Here is a 25,770-nt window from a genome sequence, read left to right on the forward strand (position 1 = left end):
GATTGACTTAAATTACAAATATAATGAACATCTTTGTATTTCTATACAGTATTACTAATTTTTGCTTTTATGGCAACACTTAATCATGTAATAACTGAAAGCTGGTGGTGAAAAATCATTTAAGTGGATGCTTTGTTTCTCAGATGTATGAGCATAAGTCAGAAATGAAATGGCTGAATGAAAACAATCCTGACTTTTTGTAAATTCTATGATTTATTTCCTAATCAACAGTGTGCAACAGGGAAGGAAAAAACAATTGTTTACCATTTTCTGACTGTTTAAGTCTAGATATTTTTAAAAATACTGCAAGCATATGCCTAGAAGTGTGAAGATAAAGAGTACATGTTTAATTTGTCTGATTCTTTTGATGAATTTATTCTTTGGAATCCTTTTTTCTTTTGATGAACCATTTTTTCCAAATGTTGATATATTTAATATGTTTTCTATTTAAAACTCTCCTGATTCATACTAGTTTAACTTTTATATAAAAATGATACTTTGGTGTGGTAGGTTGAATGATGTATCCCAATTAAGGGCGTGCTCTTAATCTTAATCCACATTCCTGTGGATGTGAACTTATGTGTAAATAGGACCTTTTGAAGATACTATTTTTAGTTTAGTGTGGCTCAGCTGAATGAGGGTGAGTCTTAATCCATATTACTGGAGGACTTCTGAAAAGAAAAACTGGAAGCCAGAAGTCAGAGAAGGCTGCACGGGAAGAAGGAGGAAGTCAGCAGAAACGGGAAGTGCAGACACAGGGAGGGATCATCATGTAATGGAGGGGCAGAAAGGCAAGCCAAGGAACCCTAAGGATTCTCCAAGAAAGCATGGCCTGTTGAGAACTTGATTCGGGATTTCTAGTCTCCAAAACCAGAGCTAATAAATTTGTGTTGCTTAAGCCAACCAGTGTGTGTTATTTGTCATAGCAGCATGGCAAACTAAGACACTTGGATAAGGCTTATGACTTATATAGTCTTTACTTTTTTAGAATTCTTTTCTTCTGAAATTAAACATTTTACCCTTTCATTTCTCTCCTTTCTCTTTTTCCCCTTATACTATAAGGTGGTACATATGCACATATGTACACACACAAACACATGCAGAAATTATATGAAGTCCAGCAGTCTCAAAATACATAGAAATGTCTTAGAGGAATGTTCTCTAAGACACCTAGGGTAGTGCCAAATCAAACAACTTGCTATCCTTGAATACTCTGAAAGTCCCAACTCCATGCCTTTATATATGCAGAGCTCATTGGCAGAGTTCCATCCATTCCTAGCCTAATTTTGGGCACAGCCTAAATTTCTGATTTCACATATACTGTGGCACGCAGCCAAGGTGCCACAGCATATGACAAAATCCCATTTGCCATATTCATTTTAGTGAAATCCAACAATTTATTCTGTAACATATACATTTCCATAAAATATTATATTGGTTAAATTTTTTGCTTCATTGCAACTAGCAGAACCACCTTAAGGTTCTTCAATGAGGTTATTTTAAGTCTACATGTGCACTGGATCCCAGAAACCACAGAAAATAGTGACAATGATAGAGAGGGCCTTCAGAAAAAAAGAAAGAAAACCGGGTTAATTTATTCAGAATCCAAGGCAAGTTAAGCTGCAGAGATTCATAGATATCCATTCCTGTGGTTGGCCATAAACCACCCCTGAGCTCTCTTTCACATTTCTGTTCTATCCAATTGTTTTATTCCTGTTCTCAGCTTTATTTCTTTCCTGTATCATTGTTTATGCCTCCCCATGGCCCATGGCTCATCTCCTGATTCTGTAATTTTCATTTAAAATTTCCATAAGAGATTCTGAGGGTCTGAGTGCATTTTCTATGTCAGGCTTCTTTTGGGTTTTGGGTTTTTTCCTCTGGTCCAGTTTTGGTTACAGGGGGATGTGGCAAAGAATATGGTCTTAGGGCCATTACAGATCATAATCACATGTGTAGTTGTTCCTTGTATCAGGAATGATGAATTGGGAGTTTTACTTGGAAGGTGCTAGACTTTATAAATGGGGCATGTATTATATATAACATTTATCTTCTCCTTTTATGTCACTAGAATTTTCTGAGTGTTTCCTGGGCAAAAGGCCATTCAATAAATCAATATTTGTTACCAGCTCTTTGACAGCAAGGACTGACTGCTCACTGACCATTATGAAACCTTAAGGCCTAGTTCAGTGCCTGAATCATAGTAACTGCTCCATATATATTTTAATAATATATATTGGGGTTTATATTAGTATTTTAATCTATTTTAACATAATTTAAATCCAATTCACAATGCTATCTAGTCTCCAAAAGTCCTTTTCTTTGAACAATGTATCCTGTCAAATTTCAATAACATTTGTATGTATCCCGGGCCTTTCCAGGTTCATATCATCTAGAGATGCATGCCATCACTCATCATCCATTGGTTGAAATTGGTCACATTGGAATAGGGACAGTTGTAGAGAGACCATGTCCTGGAAGGGGACCTACCAGATGGAAATGGAGACAGCTATAGGCTCAAGGCACAAAATTAGACAGAAAGAGTCTGTGATGACAAGTGTCTGTCAAGTTAAAGTAACAAAACTCCAAGTTACACTTGCTTACACCAAACAAAGTATAATCCATGTGCACATTAAAGATAGAGCTTTATCTGACTTCCCTGGGCTATCTCCACAGCTCAGCACTTTGCTCCTCTGTCTTACCCTGTGTTGACCTTATTTGCAGACAGACCTTCTCAAAGTAATGGCTACCGGACTTCCATAATTATAGTTCTTAGCCATCCCAGCACAAAGAACACTTTCATTACCTAGTATGTCTTCAACACTCCAAATACTGGGTCTTATTGGACCAGTTTGGTTTATTTACCCTTTCCTGAAACAACAAAACCAAACAAACATACAAAAAAATGTAGCCAAGGAAACCAAATATATTGATTATATTGGGCTGACTCACATATTTCCTGAAAAGCTGGAGGGAAGGAAGATAGTTCTGCACAAACCACTTGGGCTAAGTGAGAAAAAGGAGGAATGTGTTCCCCCCAAAAAGCCACAATATGGTTTTCACCAGCAGCATGGGAATAAAGTTTCCATGGGCATGAACAACAGATGCCCAACAAAGAAGTCTAATAGAATAAATAGAATAACAAAGTTTGTGGGCACATTGGCAGGGCATGATGATAAGAGTCAACTCACACGCACATACATACACACACCTTCATTTGGGTTCATGACCAAATGTAAAGTAAAACAATTGAGTCAACATATGAAATAAAAAGCATGCCCTCTCCCCCAGGTTGGCAGTTTTGCTTATCTGTGTAGACACTTGAGCTTCTTTACATTAAATCCGTGGTATAGGCACACTTGCCCACTCAGTCGCTGACAACATTATACTACTTCAGGGCTGCCTCTCCCACAGGTGTAGATCACTTTAAAACTCTGGGCAAGGTTGGCTTTATTCCAGAAAGAAGAGGCTGGGAACAACATGGGTATTTTTTTTTTCCTTCTAAACTCAGTATTAGATTAAGGTGGAGGGGTGAAAGATGGGAAGGAGAGATGCCAGAATTGATACATGAATGGACTAACTTTGCTTGGAAGAAAACATCAGAAGTGGAAGAAGAGCATCTTATGTTCCCATCTAAACAATGGGAAATCTAAGTAAGCACAAAAAATATTTGACATTAAGGACAAATTTCAGAAGATTGGAAAACCATGGTCATTAAAGGGGGTTTAATAATAAGATTCCTGCCACTCAGATGGATCTTTCAAGGAGAAGATACAAGCACATGAAAAAGTTTTCATTAGTTATCAGGAAAATGCAAATTAAAGAGCCAAGGCTAGTGAGGCACTGCTCTCCAGCACAAAATTTAAGTGTCAAAAAACTCAGCAATCAAGAAACAATATTTTAATGCAATATTGTAAGAATCAAAATTAATGCAAAAAGCCATGAAGGACAATTTATCAAAATTTTAAATTAAGATAGGATCTGTAGGTTGGGCAGTAATGAGATATCCACTAGAAGGGACAACATTTAAAAAGACTGGCAAAATTAAATATTGTCATGGATGTGGAACATCTAGAACTTTCGTATGTTGCTGGCTGGGGTGTTAAATTGTATAGCAAGTTGGGAAAACTTTTAAACAGTTTCTCATAAAGTTAAATATATACCTGCCCTATGGTCCAGCAATTCCACACATACCAAGGCATATCCCAAGAGGAACAGAAACATCTGTTTACAAACAGGTTTGTACAAGAATGTTCATAGCAGCTTGTTAATGTAATAAATGTGAAACAACCCAAATTCCCATCAGAAAAATAAAGGATAAACCAAATCATGCCATGTTCATATGGCAGAATTTAACAGACACTGTTGAGAAAACAACAGCAGCAGCAAAAACAGTGACATTCTATAAAGTTCAAGAATATGGAAAACTAATCTACAGTGATAGAAATTAAACAACAACAAACAGAAACATTTGCCTCTGTGGGACTGTTGCCTTGAAGAGTCCAAAAAGTAGTGTTAGGCATGATGGAAATGTTATATTTCCTGATTTGGGTGTGTGTGTTGGCCAAACCCATTTGGATCCATACTGAAGATCAATACATTTTACTACATGTAAAATATACCTTAATTTCGAGATAGAGCGAGAAAAGGAAGAAATTTATCATAATTAATATTTCATAGGTACTATCTTGACATAGTTTCGAGGGCATGGTTAAAAACTTTCAATTGCCTCTAGCAGGAGTTTGGTAAACCCACATCCCAATCACCTCCCTTATGGTGTTCTAACACTCTTAACAAATACAGATATTAAACATCTCTGGACCGCCCTTTCTCCCTAGAGTTTGGGGAATTTTTCAAAATATCCAATCAATAAAAATCCCAAGAAACCCAGCCAACCCCACCCCAATTGTCATATATAAGCCGCTTCCTACAGTTCCAGCTTGCTGTTATCCTTTCATGAGGCACTGCCTTCCTATGTCGCCTGATCTAACAGCCTTCTCTTGTTCAGAGCTGTAAGTAATACAGAGTTCTGCCTTTCATTTTTTCAAAAGTCTCTATGTTGTGCCCCACCATTCAAAGAACCTATAATCATACCTAATATCATTTAGTTTAAAAACATGTAGGGCCAGAGCAGAGTTTTTGTATCTTTTCTTCATTCTGTTCCCTTAAGGAGTCTTTTAAATATTTTTTTTCCTAATCATAACCTCCATGAAATTTGAATGCCACAAATATATCTGTTCATAAACTGTATGTATAAATGTCCTTTATACATAATGAGAAGGATTTTTTTCACCCCCACCGAAACTATTTTTTACCCGCTTGGGTGCCCCCACTGAGAATTCATGAGCTAGAAAAAGTAGGTTATAGAGTAGATTATGAAAACCATCAAAGTGATATTTAAAAATTAACCATAACCTCCTTATCCAGTTACCGAAATGAGAAATTGATTCCAAAAAGTTCTTAGTGAGAAATAAAATTTCCTTAAAAAGTTGAGGAAACGGAATGAAGTATAACATTAAAAGTGTCACTGAAAATTTTAAGACAAATATAAAGATAATTGATTTTATTCATTTGTAGCCATCTGCTTTTAGTATTTTGAATATTTCTTAAACCGGTAATTTATATACTGTATCAGAAATGATTCTTGAAACAAGGTGGAACAAAATTTTGTGATCCTGAAATGCAGTGAATTGCTTCATTAATTTACTTCACCAGGTATTTATGTTCCCTTAATCACTTCCTCTTTCTCTATTGTAACTCTTAATTGAAAAAAAAAAATTCTAAATGAGAAAGCTGTTGCTACTCTTACATTGCATAGAGCTGAATTTATTCTCCCAATATAAATGATGTTTATCTTTTACCATGTATTTACTATAACTAGCCTCATCCACTCATCAGATTGGTCACCAGTTATAATTAAATATTTCTTCCACATTTATCTTTTATCATTTGAATTTTACATGACTGTCAAAGCTATATTTTAAAATTGTAAGCTATATTATGATGGTATATCAGGCAAATGAGTATCTGATGGGGTGTGCTAATGTGAGCTAAAAATAAAATCCCATCTGTTCACCTTTCAAACTACACTTCATCAGTACACTACATATTGGGTGCAACATAACTTAACAAAAACAAATAAAATATGCCTACTTCTATCTTTTTCTAACAATAAAAGCAGGCTACATGAAGAAGGAACAATCCATGTATGGATTCCCTGGAATGCAAAACATTTGTGTATTTGTCAAGATAAACTGAAAATAAATAAAAAGTGACTGCTTTAATTCCAAGAAAAATAACGTGTAAGAATTCATAGCATAAAACTTTTACCATTTCTATCTACTTTAATAACATATATTTTAAAAATAAGGATACACCCAAATAAATTTTAAATATAGATTAATTGGAAAATGCAAATCCTTGCTTATGAATAATGTTACCTGAGTAAACCCTATTCTTTCGTTTATATTCCTCTTACAATTAGTCTTCATATCCCCCTTTGCCTCAAAACTGTTTCTTAATATGCTACAAATGTTTTTATTGGGCTTCACTGAGTAAACGAACATAAAGATTAACAGAAAAACCTTCTTTTATATCCATGGTGTTGATACATTAAACAATGTATTTTTGTTGAAAGCATTTTAAAAATAAATTTAATGTTTTCCCTGGATATTTTATTATGAATGATCAGGAGACAAATTTAAACTGAGTCACAGTTCTTTCACCTATTTACCATCATCAGTTTTTATAGCTTTTATTGAGCTACAGGGACACGATCGTTATTTGAAGCATTCCATTTTGAGATATAACACCATCTAGGCTAGGAGTAGGATAATAATTTGAATGGAAAGAAGCTTTAGTAATAAACTGAGAAAATAAGCGCAAACCAGGACTGTCCTGGGAAAACTTGGATTCGCAGTCACTTTAGGATATGATTATGCTGGGACAGCATTTCCGGTATGCTGCCCTTCAACCTCATACAGTGAAACCATCAGAACCCATTAACACTCCCTTGACCTAGAGGTTGACCAAATCCTACACCTTTAACTTTATGAGCCTGTCAGGAAAGGAGGATTTGATGTTTCTCAGTTATCATTCACCTACCACTTTTCTGTTGTGGCTTATGAGATCTTAAGGTCAGTTTGCCTTCTTTAGACAGTTCCTATCTTCTACCTTGATTTAGATCCTTCTGCCTGCTGTCAGCCATATTCAAACCTCTATTATTTTTCTCTTCATTTCTGGAAGTTGCAAGGGGACAGGAGATAAATCTCTATTCATGATATACTTTAATAAAGAAATTCTCAGTTTGTAGTGGCAAAGAAGAAAAAGGTGTTTTTTTCCCCCCAAACATTTATAATTTTATATTAAAGACAAAATGTTTATAAATTAAAGGGAGTGTCATTAATGAAATACCCTTATTTTATAAGTCATGTTATTTTGATATTTTAATTTTTTTGTAAAATATAATCAAATTGTAAACAAATCAAGATGAAATTGGTTGGATGCCTGAATGGGCAATCTCTTTAAGTGCAATTCTTGGCAAAAGTAGAGAATCATTTAGAAATGATTCCTACTGCTGTGGTAACAGCAGCAATATTTTAAGGGAATGATTTTTGAACTTAAGGCCATAAATATACATAATTTTGGGTCTAATATTTTACAAAACATAATGCAAACAGTTAAGGCCTTAAAATCAAAGAAGAGTAGGGAATTTAGTGAATATTTCTTATTTGCTGAACTATATTATTACATATAGTGATAATGCTTAGGAAAATATAGTCAAAGAAAATAAATTTTTAGTGGATTTTCTAAAGTTTTGTGTTTTTTTTCTATTACAACTAAGTTGAGAAGATGTAGAGGTAAATTAAAGAGCAGATTATTTTAAAAGTGAAGAAATGAACTATAAATTGTGATAGAATGTAGTATTAAGTATATGATTTAGAATTTTTAATTGCAGAGCACAATTATGATTTAGAATTTTTAATTGCAGAGCACAATTAAACATTTTACAAAGGATGTATATTACATAGTCACTTTGAGGTATGTATATATATTACATATTTAGAGTTTGAGTGTAATACTTTTAGAGAAAGGGGCCATTTATTTTTCACACTTCATTTTCTCTTGAGGCAGCTAGTCATATATTGAGTCCACACTGGCTCTTTAGTAAGTGGTGCTTAACAACAGGCCAAATGCCAAATGCCAAATGCCAGTGCTGTTTCAAGGATAGTCAATATCTATGAAATTAAGAGGATTAAATCAATTGCAATTTGATTTGCTTACTAAAAATGCTGAAACCTTTTTTTAAGTAAAAGAATTTCAATAGGACATTAACTGACATTAGTGAGTGACTTCTTTGGGATGCTATTCTTTGGAGTGAACCCATCTCCTTTGTTGTCACTATTTTACTGGGCTTAGCCTTTCTTTCCTCTTATTGGGTGTGTCTTGCTTTATCTCCTTCAGTAAACATCAATCCTCTTTCAATTTTCTGTACTGTTTTTTTTTTTCCAGAAGACAATCAAGTGTATTGTGAAACCCAGACATTTTATTGTAACCTGAGAAATGTTACCTTGTAATTTCTTCTTTTATTGTTTGACAATAGTGATTAGAATTGATAGATGATTCTACAAAGGAGTATTTTAGAGCATTTTCTTTTTGATACTACTTTCATTATATGTAAAAGACTAATTTATTAACATGATTACTTACAGCATTTCAATCAGCTCCTTGGAAAAATCACATGGTTGGAGACAACCCATTAGCTAAACAAGCTCTGACAGTAAAAATTGGACAGACCATTGACCACATGGAGGTTTTTTTATTATATAATTAAAATTTCCACTTATAAGGAAATGTTTTCAGTAAAAGAAAAAATTATATACTGGGAAAATCCTGCTGTACTAAGCCATAGTTTTAACAAAAAATCAATACATGCATATAAATTTGCATCTCATCTAAATAAATAGAACTCGTTATGCCAGTAAAGTTTTCTTTCTTTGTTTCTTCCCCAAAGCCCTAAATTATTGCTGCATATTTTAATGAATATGGTGGATACTAGTAAAAATAAAAGTTAAGTGAAAGTTTCTTATTATGCAGGTGGAATAACCTCCTACTAATTAATGTTATAACTGACTAGGCAACGGCAAGTGAGGACTTTGAGAATATCATTGTGATAGTACCGTGTTATCCCTGTATGTGAGTTCCAGCATATTTATTGGAGGCTAGGAAATTGGATATTGTATATGTTTAAGTTGAAGTAGAACAAAATTTTTGTCCATTATGAGCCAATCAGCCTTTTAATAAGACTATATTTTGGGGCAGTGTTTATCAAAACATTTGCCATTTAAGAATGCTGCCTAATTTTTGCATTTATCTTAATATTTTTAGTCTAAGAGTGCGTGCACATGTCCATGTACATGGGTTAATGTGAGTATAAACATATACATATGTTTAGACATATATGCAACAAATGTGTGTTTGTGTATGTGTATAAGGTGAGTGTGTAAATCTGTGTTGATTTGGTAAAGCTGTATTTTATTACCTTGGTACAGATCACATTATGAGACAGAAGAAGGCATTTTTGGATCCTCAAGTCTGTTAATACTTTTTTCCTATATTTAATGCATTGTAGTGGATTGGGAAGAAGAGATCTGAACTCTTTATTCAAAGTTTTAACAACTTATTCTGTGATTTTGATGAGCCATATAACTATACTGTGCCTTACTTATATGAAAAATAACTGTGGTAAGTCTAGTAAGATGATATCCCAAAGTTTTGAAATTTTATGATTATATATGGGGGAGGAACCTCCTCTCTTGACACTCTTTTTATCTTCCCCACAGTAGAGGAATTTCTTTCAGGGCTGGATTAGAAAATGATCATCTGTGTATCAACAGGAATCCTAAAATTGGAAATTCCTTTCAGGGAATATAGGGGAAAATGAATCCCCAAACTAGCAAGAGTTCAGCTAGTAGCTCCAGCATCTTCATACTTGATGAAAAATTTTGCTGAGCATTTCCATTTTCATGGCACCACAATATGTGTGTGTGTGTGTATGTATGGGGGGTGGGGTTTAAAAATCCTAGTGCTTGTCATTGTTTAAATATGAACTAACATTATATTCTTAAGTGTATTTAAATTTACATGAATAAAACAGTAGTAATGATAGATAACACTTTTTAAAAATTTACTGAGTGTATACTATGTGACAGGCATTGTGCTAGGCACATAACAAGGACAATTTCATTTAATTCTTAAGACCTCCTAATGATATTGGTTTTATTAATATGTAAAAAAAAGAATTAAAAATTTAGAAATAATTTGAAATCTCATAAAATTATAGACCTAGAAAGTCTTTATCCATTTCCACTGCCTCTGGACTTGACTACTTAAAATATCCCAGAAAAATAAGAATTCATAAAAAAGTTTTTTTAAACCTTCAAGGGAAGCAATTAATTTTCCTCCTTTGGAGTGTAAGCAAGTTTTACTATTAGCAAATTATTTATGTATCTGGCTTTTATTCTTCTTACCATATTCTAAGATGATAGCTTTTCTAACTTTTGTGGAAATTATGAAGTATGAGCCTTATGAAAAAACAATACAACAGGCCTGTGGAAAATTGTCATTTATACCAAGACAATTTTTAAATACTTATGCACAGTGTTAAGTGTGACAATTGGCAAAATTGCTTTCATTTAAGCTATTAAAAAATAGCCTGCTAATGGTATTTAGGTCAGAGAATATAAACCCTGGTAAAGAGCTGTAGTACTTTAAGTTATTGGAGTAGTGAAAATGGAGAAGACAATGAATATAGGATGTGGTTCTGCAAATAAATGATCCTGAAAAGGAGGGTTAGGAGGAGAGGTAAGGGAGACAGCCGAGTCCACAGGACAACCTGGGAACTATGGGGTATGAAGTTCACTCTAGTGCATCTTCCACAGCGCCACATTTCAATCTGCTTTCTTGTTTCTCCCTTACCTCTCCTCAGTTTTGTTATTTCATGTTTTTATATTTGTTTATTTGTTTTTCTGTTTGGATGTTTTTAGAAACATGAGCTGCTATCCTTCCATGCCATCTCTTTCCTTCGTTGTTTTAACATTTCTGTAAAGAAACTAGTTGTTAAAATCAGAGGCTGTGGGGCAAGGAAAATTGTGGTTGTAAGAAAAAGTCAGTGATTTTTTCTTTTGTTTTGTCTTGTTTTGCTGCACAAGGCTATAACCAAGCCAGCCGTTTTCTTTAATATTCTCAGTCAAAATACACCTGGTTTCAAGCTGTGAGAAACACTGCCGATAAATATATACTGTGCTTTACTTCTAATGAAAATGTAGTATTTTTAAGGTTTTTTTCCACAGATTTTATCTACTGTGAGTAATTTGTATATGTGTATATACACACATATCAGTTAATATTATATTGATATATTTTAAAGTATTTTATTTATAACTATGCCATAGTTTTCCAATAAAACTAGAAATAAGCAAGTGGAAAAATAATAAAAAATTGAATGAAACCTGAAAATTAAGCAACTTTTTAAAATGATCCTTATATTAAAGGATTAATAACTCTGATACTTCAAAACATATAGGAATTAATGCACAAAAGAGGCTATCCAGTGTCAAAAAGTCAGTGTTACAATAAAATGTCATCTGCGTGATATTTTATAAAATTGCTTTGGTTATCTACAACTGAAAGAATGAAAATGGGTGAAATAAATATTACACCTAAATTGTGGAAATAATAATAACATAATTAAAAAGAAAATAGGATGGAATTATTAAAATTGAAATGAATGAAACAGAAGGAAAAAACAGTTGGAAGAATAAATAAAGAACTTAAAACTTGACCTTATAAAAAAATGAATAAGCTACATAATCCCTTGGCAATCTGATTTAGGTGAGGAAAAATGAAATAAAAAAGATACCATTTGTGGTGGTTTGAAGCTATATGTACCCCAGAAAAACATGTTCTTAAATTTAATCCATTCCTGTGGGCGTGAACCCATTTAAAGAAAGACCTTTTAATGAATTTACTTCAGTTAAGGTGTATGTGGCCCAGCTCAGTCAGGAAAGGTCTTAATCCTATTACTGGAGTCCTCTATAAGTAGATTAAATTCAGACAGCAGAGACAGAAAGCCACAAGAAGTAAGGAGCGGAAATCAAAAAAAAAAAAAAACCCAGAAGAGAAGGGAGAGGCCAGGAGACACAGCCATGTGCCTTTTCGTGTGACAGTTTAGCCAAGGATTGCCAGCACCAGCCCCAGAATGCCACAGGTTTTGAGGAGAAAGCATCACCTTGATGATTCCTTGAATTGGACTTTCTTTTAGCCACAAAACCATTCATTAGCTAATAAATTCCTATTGTTTAACCCAACCCATTTCATGGCATTTGCTTAAGCAGCCTAGGAAACTAAAACACCATTTAGAATAAGAAACAAAATATAACCATGCCATGATAAGGAATTACTTGCGGGAGAGCAAGATCTAGAACCACGAAAGAGGCAGGATTGAAGCTATGTGCCTGTGGATTCCTCCCTAATAGATTTCATGTTTCTGTTTCAGGAGTAAAACAAATACCTATATGTCAACCAAGCTATTCTTCATGCTCTCACTTCTCATTATGTCATGGTTGGTGTTGTGGGAAAAGCATGGCTTAAATGTCTGAGTTTGTGTTGTAGCCACTGCACCAAATTACTGTCTGTTCTAGTTTGCTAATGCTGCCAGAATGCAAAACACCAGAGATGGACTGGCTTTTATAAAAGGGGGTTTATTTGGTTACACAGTTACAGTCTTAAGGCCATAAAGTGTCCAAGGTAACACATCAGCAATTGGGTACCTTAACTGGAGGATGGTCAGTGGTGTCCAGAAAACCTCTGTTAGCTGGGAAGGCACGTGGCTGGCGTCTGCTCCAAAGTTCTGCTTTCAAAATGGCTTTCTCCCAGGACATTCCTCTCTAGGCTGCAGTTCCTCAAAAATGTCACTCTTAGTTGCACTTGGGATATATGTCCTCTTTCAGCTTCTCCAGAGCACGAGTCTGCTTTCAATGGCCATCTTCAAACTGTCTCTCATCTGCAGCTCCTGTGCTTTCTTCAAAGTGTCCCTCTTGGCTGTAGCTCCTCTTCAAAACATCACTCGCAGCTGCACTGAGTTCTCTCTGTCCCTCAGCTCATTTATATGGCTCCAGTGACTCAACTTAGACCCACCCTGAATGGGCGGAGCAACACCTCCATGGAAATTATCCAATCAGGGTCATCACCCACAGCTGGGTGGGGCGCATTCCAAAGAAACACTCAAAGAATTACAATCTAATCAACACTGATAACGTCTGCCCACACAAGATTGCATCAAAGATAATGGCGTTTGGGGGACATAATACATTCAAACCGGCACACTGTCCATGCTGTTGGGTTTGGTAATTCAGCTCAGTATGCATTAATTTATTTCCCACTAGTTTATAGACATTATGTTCAGTGCTTGGGGATTAAAAGATGAATAAAACAAGGAAATTCCATTTAAACCGTTTATATTCCAAATGTGAAAAAGTAATAATTTAAAAAATTGTGATGAGTAGAAAAATGGAAGTTAGACTCTTGAATCTGTGATGACTAGCTGTGTGAGAATTGACATGCTTCCCATTAAAAAATATTACAGCTTTCTTTGCTGTTTTGGGACTGGTGCTGTGGAGTGACCACTAAGGTCTCTCATTAACCATGTCTGAAGAACTGTTCTCCGACTCACAGTGGAGGAATTGACTGGCTCAGGGAGATTATACCAATTAGAAAAAGGAGCAGGACTCCAAACCTTTAAGAGCATCTAGTGCAGAACAAGTTATGAAAATAGTAAAATGACTGTTTGATACTTAAAATACCAGAAGGGAAACTTCCAGGAAGACAGCGGAATAGGAGAGGCAGGACAAACTTCTCCCCTGTAGCTAGCTAGAGAAAAGACAGAAAACAACCAGGACAGTGGTTCCAGGATATGAGCAGCCAGAGAAGGATCTCTGCAGTATATAGTGGGGACTTGGGTGAAAGAGTAGAGAAACTACATAAGAAAGAGAACTTTTTCTTTCTTTCCTGAAGTATAGGCCAGGGTGGAAAAGTGATTGTGCTTTAAATATCTCAGACTTGTCCATGAACTAGGACTGCTATGACTGGACTAGTATATGTTCTTTTGGACTTCTTCTTCTTCTTTCTCCTCCTCCTCCCCCTCCTCTCCCTCCCCCTTCTTCTACTTCTCTCTCTCTCTCCCTCCCTCCCTCTTTCTGGAATTGGAGAAATAGAGCTAAGTAACCAAGCCAGCATCAAAGAGTCATCAGTATTATGACTAGTGTGTTAGCTAGTCATTCATTAAGAGTAGAAAGACTCAGGTGTCATCTATCTGTGGTTGGGAAGAGGAGAATGGAGTTGGGGACAGATAATTACTATCTTTACAATCTTCTTATTTTTGTCTTTATATGCAATACAAAGTCTCCTCCTTCATCCCTCTGTAGAGATTTGTGATAAAAGAGGCTTAATTTTGTTGGACTAGCTAGATGGATACAGTACAAGTGGCAATCAAAAATTATAGGTAGTTCAGGAATATGGCAGAATAGGAGAGGCAGAGCAAACCTCTCCCCCGATGGATAACTAGAGAAAAGGCATAAAATGACCAGGACAGTGGTTCCAGGGTATGAGTGACCAGCAAAAGACCTCTACAATATATAGTGGGGACTTGGACGAAAGAGTGGAGAAATTATGTCTGAAAAGATGGGATGAGTTTGTTCAAGTGGGATCACTGCCAGTGCTGACAGCTGTAAGCCAGCTGGCAAAGCAGGGAAAGGAGGAGCTCTCCACTCCCGCACACCAGTCTCAGCACTGTGGCTGGGAGCTCCCATGAGGGAACTCGGGAACAAGCGGAACTGTGTTGACCCGTACACAGAAAACTTGGTGCAATTGGTATTTCTCCACAGAAGCCCATAGTGTGCATGGTCAAGAGGCAGGGATAAGCCAGGGTCCCACACAGAAGCTCCAGGACACTTTCCCCAATGCCAAAGGGTCTGTGTCTTGTGCAGTGGGCAGGGGGCATGAAGGTGGACTAAAAGCGGGGCACTTTTGAGCTGGCTGAGAACTAGGGAGGGTGGGACTCGAAGTCCAACAACCTGAGAGTGATCCACTCAGAGGCCGGGGAATAATCAGACCCACTGTGCCCTTCAAGTCAACTCTTTGCTGAACCACTCAGTGTACCCCCTCAACCCCCAGGGCTGGCGTCCCCAGTGCACATGGAGAACTGCTGTGCTGATTGGATTTCCACCTGGTTTCTACCCTGCCCAGCACACAGCCACAGTTAGGGAAAAGTAGGCTAGAGAGGAAGAGGTGGTTCGAGAGCACCATCTGCTGGAAAGACAGGGAAAGTGCACTCCAGCAAGCTGTGGCTATGACAAATTCTCTATAAATGCAAATAGTCCTGATTTCCCAAAATAACATTATGAAGATAAACAAATGCTATGAAGACAACAGGAAATCATAAAGCATATGAGGACCTAAGAAGAAATGGACTTGCCAAACAACCAAATTAGAAAGCCAGAGGAGACACAGAACTTGGAGCAATTAATCAAAGAAGTACATACAAATTTCCAAAACAACTTCAATGGGATAGCTTAAGACGTAAAGACTATCAAGAGGACTATAGAAGAGCGTAAAGAAGAATTTGAAGGAGTAAATAGAAAAATAGCAGATCTTATGGAAATAAAAGATACTGTAGGTGAAATTTAAAATATGCTAGAGTAACAACAGCAGATTTGAAGAAGCAGAGGAAAGAATAAGTGAACCAGAGGACAGTGCAAATGAATGTGAATGCACAAAAGAACAAATGTTGAAAAAAAATTGAAAAATTTGAAATGGATCTCAGGGAATAATGGACAACATGAAGCACATGAATATAAGAATCATTGGTGTCCCAGAAGGAGAAGAGAAAAAGACTAGGAAAAGTATTTGAGGAAATACTTGGGAAAAGCTTCCTAACCCTTATAAAAGACATAAATATGCAAATCAAAGATGCCCAATGAAATCCAAATAGAATAAATCCAAATATATCCACTGAGACATACACTAATCAGACTGTCAAATGCTGAAGAGAAGGAGAATGTCCTGAAAGCAGCAAAAGAGAAGTGATTTATCACATTCAAGAGAAACCACATAAGACTAAGTACTGACTACTCACTGGGCACCATGGAGGCAAGAAGGCAGTGGTATGACATACTTAATATTCTGAAAGAAAAAAATTACCAGGCAAGAATTCTTTATTCAGCAAAGCTCTCCTTCAAAAGTGAGGGAGAGTATAAAATTTTTACAAACAAATGCTGACAGAATTTGTTAACAAGAGACCTGCCCTGCAAGAAATACTTAATGGATTTCTACTGGCGGAGAAAAAAAAAGAAACGAGAGAGCTGGAGAAGGGCACAGAATGGAAGAGTATTAGTAAGGGAAACTTAAAGGAAAAAAAGAGAGGGAGGGAAAAATAGATATGACAAATAAAAACAAAAGTTTAAGAACTGCTTGTACAGAAATAGCTTTGAATGTGAATGGATTAAACTTCCCAATAAAAGATACAGACTGGCAGAATGGATTAAAAAGTATGATCCATTGATATGCTGTTTACAGGAGACTCATCTTAGAACCAGCAACACAAAGATACAGAAAGTGAAAGAATGGAAAAAAATATTCCATGCAAGCTGCGGCCTAAAGAAAGCAGGGGTAGCTATACTAGTATCAGACAAAATAGACTTTAAATGCAAAGATGTCATAAGAGACAAAGAAGGACACTATATATTAATAAAAGTGAAAATTCACCAAAAAGAAATAACAATCATAAATGTTTATGCACCCAATCAAGGAGCACCAAAGTACATGAGACAAACACAGGCAAAACTGAAGGGAGCAATAGACATTTCTACAATAAACACTTCTACAGTAACATGAGAGACTTCAATATACCACTATCTTCTATAGATAGAACAACTAGACATAGGATAAATAATGAAATTGAGAACTTAAACAATGTGATCAGTGAATTAGTCTTAACAGACATATTGTTGCATCCCAAATTACCAGGATATACCTTATTCTCTAGCACTCATGGAACATTCTCCAGAATAGATCATATGCTGGGGCACAAAACAAGTTTCAATAGATTTAAAAAGATTGAAATTATTCAAACTACATTCTCTGACCATAATGGAATGCAGCTGGAAATCAATAACCACCAAAGAACCAGAACATTCACAAATATATGGAGACTGCACAACACAAAGATGTCTACCTCCTAATCCCTGGAAACTGTTAATTTGATATGTTACATGGCAGGAGAAAATTTAGGTTCCAGACGGACTTCTCATTTCTAAAAATCTGATTTGAAAAGAAGGAACTTATCCTGGATTACCTGGGTAGGCCCAATGTATTGTGTATAAGACTTCTCAAAAGACAGAAGAAAAAGGCAGAAGAGGCCGCGTCAGGGTGATGAGATGTGAGAAAGACTCCACTGTCTATTGCTGGATTTTGAAGGTGAAAGAGGACCGTAAACTAAGGAACGTAGGCATCCTCTATAAATGGGAAAAGGCAAGAAAACAGATTCTCCCCTAGAGCCTGCAGAAAGTAACACAGTCTCACCGACACCTTGATTTTAGCCCGGCGAGACACATTTTGGACTTCTGAACTACAGAATTGTAAGATAAGAAATTTGTGTTGTTTTATGCAAAAAAAAAAAAAAAAATGCAGCACTTCATTTGATTTTATGAAGATTTTCCTACATAGAAAGAAATACATTTATATCCATAATTGTATTTTTAATTCTTTTTATGGAAAAAGAATAATAAAACAAATACTCCATCTGCATGTTCTGTTAACAAATATAGTATTGCCAGTGATTTTGATGTCCCCTGCTGTTTCCTCCAACTATGTTTCTTTTCTACCCCTAAATGTAAACAGAACTTCTGAATTTTATTTTGAGAAGTATGTAGTTTATTTGGCTTTTCCTGATTCTGAAATTTATAAATGGGATCGTAACTTATGAATTTTTTTGAAACATTCATGATCTCATGGTGATGGCAGAAATCTAAGAGTTAAGCCTTTCTGCTCACTTCTGTCCATTGGCATTCTAGTGCTCAAAACAATCACATGTCTAAATCCAAATCAGTAGCTCAGAGAAAGATAATTCCCTTTATTTGGAGAACTGCAAAACCCCATGATAAACAACATGGATACCAGGAGATAGGTTTATTTGTGAAAGATAATTCTATCTTCTCACTGAGATTATTCATTATTTCACTTTCATTTCTGTATACTATTCTATTTTCTGACTATGCCACAATTTCATTAAATATACTATGCATTTTTGGCATTAGAGTTGTTTCCATTTCTTGGTTCATATAAATAATACTGCTATGCATTTTTCATATTTCCTTATAGAAGTTCTTTGTACATCTGTATATGAGTCCTTAGGTAATTGCATATATTGTTGCAAATATCAAATTCTAGGACTTGTCTTTTCACTCTAATTGTAGGCATTTTGATGAATTAAATTTTTCACTTTAATATGGACCACATGGTGTTTTTTTCTTTTTATCATTTCCTTTACAGTCACTGCTTTTGGTGACTGCTTGAAGAAAACTTCTCATGTATTGTTATTTTCTTATTCCTTCCTTTAGAGTCTTAGGGAGTTATGAGAGATCATGTGAAATGAATGAATGATTTTAAATTGTTATCCTCTTTTAGTCTTCTTTGGCATTAACTCAGAACACAGAGGTATAGCAAATACGTCATAATGTATCACATTGCTTTTAAGTTGTATAGACGTGCAGAAAACTTATTGCAACATACTGTAAAAAAGTAAGAAATTTTGAAATATTGTCAGTTCTGGGTGTGATTGATAAAAAAAAAACAAAACTGGAATGACCTTTATTGAGGAAACTAAAATAATGGTGATTGCTAACACCAGGAGAAATACCCAAAGCTAGGTAGAAAAAAACTTGGAAATCTGAGCCAACTAAAAGCAAATCATATTAACTGTGATGATGGTTTCATTTATACACTTAAAAAAATAGGTAGTTTATTATATTTCAATCATACTTCCATAAAGTTGTAAAAAACATGCTCTATCAAATTATCTCTAGTAGTCTTGGGTCCTAGAATGTAGTTAATTTAGACAGATGTGAACCTAAAGACAAGGTTCAAGTGAAGTTTCTAGGTAGATTACAATGACAAGAAAATAATTAAAATGTATTATATATAGGTATTTAAAAAACTCTTCCAGTGATCTGGGTGGTGTTTTTAATTGGCTGGTCTCTAACTACGTAGGTTTTAAATACAAGCTGATTCCACAATCTAAGGAGGTGAAAAGCTGCTGTGAGATCTTTCTAATTTTATTATAAAGAATAAATGACACCTAAACAGGATGGGGAATGAGCCAAAATCTACCAAAGCTTTCTTTAAAAAGAATCTATACTCTGCGCTTATTAGGAAACATCCACCCTTTTCCTTTGTTGAAAATTGTGTAAAGTAAAATTCTCTTATGTTCAAGAAAGCTTTATAATAAAAATTGTAATTCTGAAAGTACACTCCCCTAGAAGGGAGAATACTTGAGTGTGGGATGGTTGATGCCTAAACTCTTCCTCTTCTGCATTCTAAATGGGAAGAAAAATTGAAGCTGTATCTTTTTAAATAAACTTTGCTTTGACTGAAGACTACTGACTATACTTCAAATATCTTCTCGGTAATTTAAAAAATAGCAATGCAATTTTTGTTTCCCTCCACAACCACAGGCACCTGTTATCCAATTTTGATTATATCTGGAATAGAAACATGGAATAGAAACATGAATTTTTGAAAACAAAACAAGAATGAAATTTACATTTCTAACTTCACCTATTACTATTTTCCTGAAAGTAGTTATATACAGCAAAGTATTCACAAACAAAATGTACATGATCAATATTTCCTTGCTTGTTTCTCAGGAGAAATTAATCTCCTTTGATGTTGTTTCGTGTATGTGTGGGGAAAAACAGGACCTTAAATACAAAAATCAATGGGAGTAGTTCAAATTCAAAAGGAGAATTTGCAAGATGTTTTGAAGATGTACAAAAACATTCTAGTGGAAATTGAAATCTCTCCTCAACTATTCCTTCAACATATATCCCTCTACTGCTTATGTGTTTCTGATGCCCTCTTCTCAGGAGAAATGCCCTCTTCCAGATGAGCATGGCCTCACGTCCCCTCCTCTAGACCTCAGGCAGTGAACTTCAGGTGCAAAATGCCAGCCACTTTGCCTCCAAGTTAACTAACTTTGTGATGTAGTTTTGGCTCCAGAGTTTTTCCATTGTATTGAATTGAAACTAGTCTCTACCTGACACGAGGTTCTTGCTGAGCCTTTTTCTCCAGCTTTTATCCTGCTTCCCTTATTCACTTTCTCCTGAGAGCTCACTATAATCTAGTTTATAAAGTTGTTTCCCACAAGGATATGAGTTAACATATTGAAACCACAATATATTATTGAACAATTAGGTAAGTGGATAGCAGATGAGAGCCGAGCTTCTCATTGTTGGAGTAGGAGGCTACAGATGAGCAAGGAGGAAAGTCTAGAATTATCCATGTGGAGTGATTAGAATTGGAGACATTGGTATGAATTCATGTTTACTTAATGAAGATATAACAGTTATACATGGAAATATTTATAGGTATGTCTATACCCATGGGTTAGTATCCGCACATATATTTCCTTGCCCTGTCACCTTAAAGGGTCTGTAAGCAGCAATGAACAGATCTAGTGCCCAGATCTTGGTTTCTAATAATTCCAGTGAAAGGAACCAGTATGTGGTAGCTCAAACTATGTACCCCAGAGAAAAACATGTTCTTACTTTTAATGTATTCCTACTGGTGTGAACCCATCATAATTGGGAACTTTTGTAAGATGGTATTTTTAGTTAAGGTGTGGCTAACTGAATCAGGGTCTTAATTTTATCACTAGAGGTCTTATAGAAAGAAGTCATAGGGAAGAGCAGAAAGCTGGAAGTTAATGGAATCCAGATGAGAAAGGAGAGGACATCACCACCTGACAGGAAAGGCAATGAACCATGAGGATTGCCAGCCTGCCAGAATGCTGTTGACTCCAGGGGGAAGCAAGCTTTCTGGCCTCTGACACTGTAAAACAATAAATTCCTGCTGTTTAAGCCAATCCGTAGTGAAGTATCTGTCACAGCAGCAAGGAAACTAAGACCTAGGGCTTCTTGGAGAAATGGCTGATTTGAGAACTGGGGCAGGAAATATAAAAGATGAATAGATGAACTTGGAAGATCTTGTGTGCCAGAAAGTAAGGAAGTGCTTAAAGAACTAAACAACAAACAAACAAACAAACAATGATGGAAGTATGTCAAAGGGACATCAGAGTCAAATGAAAGAGCTACCAATGTTCAAAGCTGGAACAATTTGGGCAGAAACATATAAAATTAGTAATGCTTATAAACCAAAATATAAATATCCACGAGCCCACACTGATATAAATAAAAGATTGAATAAATTAATGAATGGGGGAGAAGAGAAATATCATCCATGCAGAAGAATTCCAAATAATTTTATGTAGATACTCTGACCTCAAAAGGTGGAGCATAACTCTCCACCCCTTAAGCGTGGGCTCTGCCTAGTGACTTCCTTCCAAAGAGTGCAATATAGAAAAGGGGCATCTGGAAGGGAAAAAGAGTAACTTTACAGTAGGGAAACTTAGCAAATACTACCTCAGCCAGGCGATCAAGGTCAACATCAGCAATGATAAGTCATGTTGCTAGCATATACCTTTGATTTATTTATGTATTGAAAATGGCACTTAGCCCCTTTCAGCCTCTTTCAGCCAACAACCCATAATGCAAGTCTAATCATGAGAAAAATATCAGGAAAACCCCAACAGAGATAAATTCTACAAAATACCTGATCAGTAGTCTCAGAACTGTGAAGGTCATCAAAAACAAGGAAAGTATGAGAAACTATCACAGCCGAGAGGCGCCTAAGGAGACATGACTAAATATAATGTATCCTGCATGCTCCAGAGGAGAAAAAGAACATTAGATTAAACTAAGGAAATCTAAATAAAGAATGAACTTTAGTTAAAATTTTATATCAATGTTGGCTTATTAATTAAAACAAATGTACCAACCTGATGTAAGATGTTAATAATAAGGGAAGCTAGGTGTGGGGTACATGTGATTTCTTTATTGTCTTTGGAATTTTTCTGCAAATCTTTTCCTAAGTAGTTTATTTTTAAAAAATACCACAGTTGTATGCTTGAAAACAGTTAAAATATCTTGTATATATGTTGCCACAATAAAAATTAAAATAAAAAATACTACGTTGAAGGGAATCATTATTGCTAAATTATAAATACATAAATAAATTCCTCTCTCTGTGTGTGACAGATTCCATGGAACATTTAACATTTAAGATTATATCTGAATAGAAAATTTGCTTTCTTTGTTTTTCTTTGGTAATTAGTTTGCTTCTGTTCATCTCTATTTCCACAAATAATCTGCAATGTTTTGATTTTTAAAAAAATTTAATACTTAAATTTTATGAAAATATACCTCTTGTTTTTGTAGTGAGTGTAAACTATTTTCTATGTCTTTTTACAACTAAGTTTTTCAGAATTTGGTAAAAAACAACAAAGAAAATTATTCTACATGAGTGTATCTCCACATACAGAAGAATTTCTCTTCAAAGCAAGACAAAACTAGAAGTCATAACATTTTTAAGCCTCTTAATTTTGGGGCTTATATTCGGATAACATGTAGGCCTCCTTTTCCTTCCCATCTCCAATCCCATCGGCTCTGTCTTTGGCCAGGAATTCCTATTACATAGTCTTCACTAGCCAGCTACTAATTGTATTCAGCACATGGTCTATTTCTAATGCAAGCAGGCTTAAGGACCCAGCATATACAACTTCTTTTCTAACCTGTTCCTGACCTGCAGGAGAGAGAAATACTTTAATCTCAAAAAGGAGCAAATGGAAACATCTGAATATGTCTAAAATTCATGTGATATTTAAAATCAACTTTAAGACTAGTATTAGGATAAAACTCCATAGAAGATTAACCTAGATTTGGGGACTTAGTCAATTTTAGACTTATAATTAATGAAAGGTTGGCTAAAGTTGCAATCTATTTAAATACTTTATAATTGATTTTTATTACACATATATATCTGTAGCCTTTCTTACATAAATAATTTAATGTAGCTTAAACACTATATATCCACATCTGTACATGTAAATGCCGTGTCTAATAGAAAAAAATTAGAAAAGCTACTTTTTTCTTAAGCAACTGTGTTTTAATTGGATTCTAGTGACTATGCCTATTAGTAAATAAAACATGCTTACATTTCAAAAGTATGTGAAATTTTGCTAATGTTACATATCTTGTCAGGGTGCCAATGCAAACAACACTTGCATATGGCCAGGTATTTCCTACAGAAATAATTTGTCTAGAAAAAAAATGACATCAAGTTTTCTGAGCTGGCCTCTGTGTTTTGGTTAAATACTTATTGCAGTAGACAATAATAATTCTTTGCTCTCCATTCTTAAGAATACACATACTTCCAAACAGTTAGTGATACTCGTTTTAATTTACTAATCAAAATATTTAAAATGCTTCAAGATCCAGTTTACATTGCTGTCCTTTAAATAACAAGTTAATTCAGAATGTGCTTTCCTTAATGATAAATTGTTAAACACAAACATGCATTGCTTACATAATCTACATTTGTGCACATTTATGTACTAATATGAGTGTACTCATATGCAAGGTTATGAAATATACATGCACAAATTTAACTTGATAATCAGTTTTGTTTTCATTAAATTAGTCACAAAATCTTATATTTTTTATTCATCAAAATTGTTCCAAATCATGATGGAAATGTAACCAATACAATGTTTTTCATATTTATTCCACAAATGTCCTTAATTTTATCTGTAACTGTTAATCATTGTAAATTCAGAAAATTTTAGTTTAAAATAGTTACTATAGAAACAAATAGTATATTAATTTTACAAACACATAATATATAAATTTTATTGAAAGCTGAGAATAAGAGAAAACGCAAGGATATACATGATTCTGAAATGAACCTAGTGCAAATATCTAATATCTTGATTTAAACCAAAAGAAGTGCTCATATTCTTTTCTCTCCAAGCATCTATCCCAATTTACTTACTTTAAAAATAAATATATTTGTAAGTAACAATGAAAAAAAGCATGTTCTCAGGAGCCCTCTTTCTTCCAAAGAGTTTCTCTCTATATAAATTCTAATATTTTGTTTAGAGTTGGTGTAGGTAGGGTTTTAAATTTTAAACTGAGAAATGTATTATATATTTATATGATTACTCAGTCTATGAGGATCAAAAGTTCATTACTGTCTTTTCATTTGCCAGTTGTATTGGCAAAAAAGAAGTCCTTGGCTCAAATGACTTAAAATAGAAGGAAATGATACATACATGCTTCTATAACTTTGATCTCTTACAATAATATATCAATTTTACTACATAATTTTCAAATATTATAACAATTATAAGAATAGGTCAAAGACATTAAATTCTATTCATGTTTAGCATTTTACAAATTAAATAGTCAATGTACAATTCAGCAACAATAGTAAAATTAATGTATGGAGATTATTATACATTAAAGAAGTGTATTTAGTAATTGCTAAAGTAGAAGAAAATGTATAAACTTGTACTACTGAAAAACCTGAAAATGACCCTACAGAAAAGAGAGCCAAATCAAGGGAAGCACTTTAATGACTTAATATTCTTTTGCATTTCAAAAGAGTTTATAGGCACAAAAACAAAATATGAAAACATGTTAGTGTATTTATGAAATTATATTTAGTTTTTGTAAATTTGATACAAGATTAAGAATTGCAGTGCTTAAAAGAGGATTGTTTCACTGAAGTTTCTTGTATCTTTTCACATTTCTTCTGTCTACCTGGTCCAATTCATAATAAAGATCAACTACACAAAGGAGTTTTTAGACCACTGAAAAACATGTATCTATACCTTCCAAATGTATAAGACAGGCAATACACTTAATATTAATACAATAGTATTTAAAGAATTCTCAGATGAAACCCATATTATGATTACAGAACATTTTTTAAAAAAACCTAGAACAGTAATCAAATTGTTGGGTTCATAAAATTTCATAAGTAAACTTGTCAAATGAGGCCTGAGAGTTTCAATTATCTTCTTTTGCATGGAAATAATTATCAAAAGAGAAGGCTATATCTACATTTAAGTATTAAATGTTTAAGTTTTAGCAAATTCTCAAGATGGTTTATAATATACCTTGGTTCCTAAAATAGATTTGTTGTATTAGAGGGTCCTTGGAAAATCAATTTCTTTTTGGAACTTAGATCTGCTAAGACTTCTGAAAGTTGTTGTCATTGTTGGGGAGCCCTGGTCAAGCTTGATGATCAATTTAGTAACCATGACTTTTTATGGAAAATAAAGATGATTTTTCAAGACTATGGATTCAAATTTGGTTGAAATTATGCAAGCCACATATGTAATTTCACATTTTCTAGTAACATAACTAATAGGTAAAAAGAGACAGGTGAAATTCATTTTAGTATCCAAAATATTTCAATGTATAATCAATATAAAAATGATTGATGAGGCATTCCACATTTTTTCACTTGTACTGGTTTGAAATCGACCATGAATTTTATACTTATAACATATCTAGACTTGTAGTAGGAAGTACAGTACCA

This window comes from Choloepus didactylus, chromosome 9, assembly GCF_015220235.1.
Source record: "Choloepus didactylus isolate mChoDid1 chromosome 9, mChoDid1.pri, whole genome shotgun sequence".
In the NCBI taxonomy this organism is placed as follows: Eukaryota; Metazoa; Chordata; class Mammalia; order Pilosa; family Megalonychidae; genus Choloepus; species Choloepus didactylus.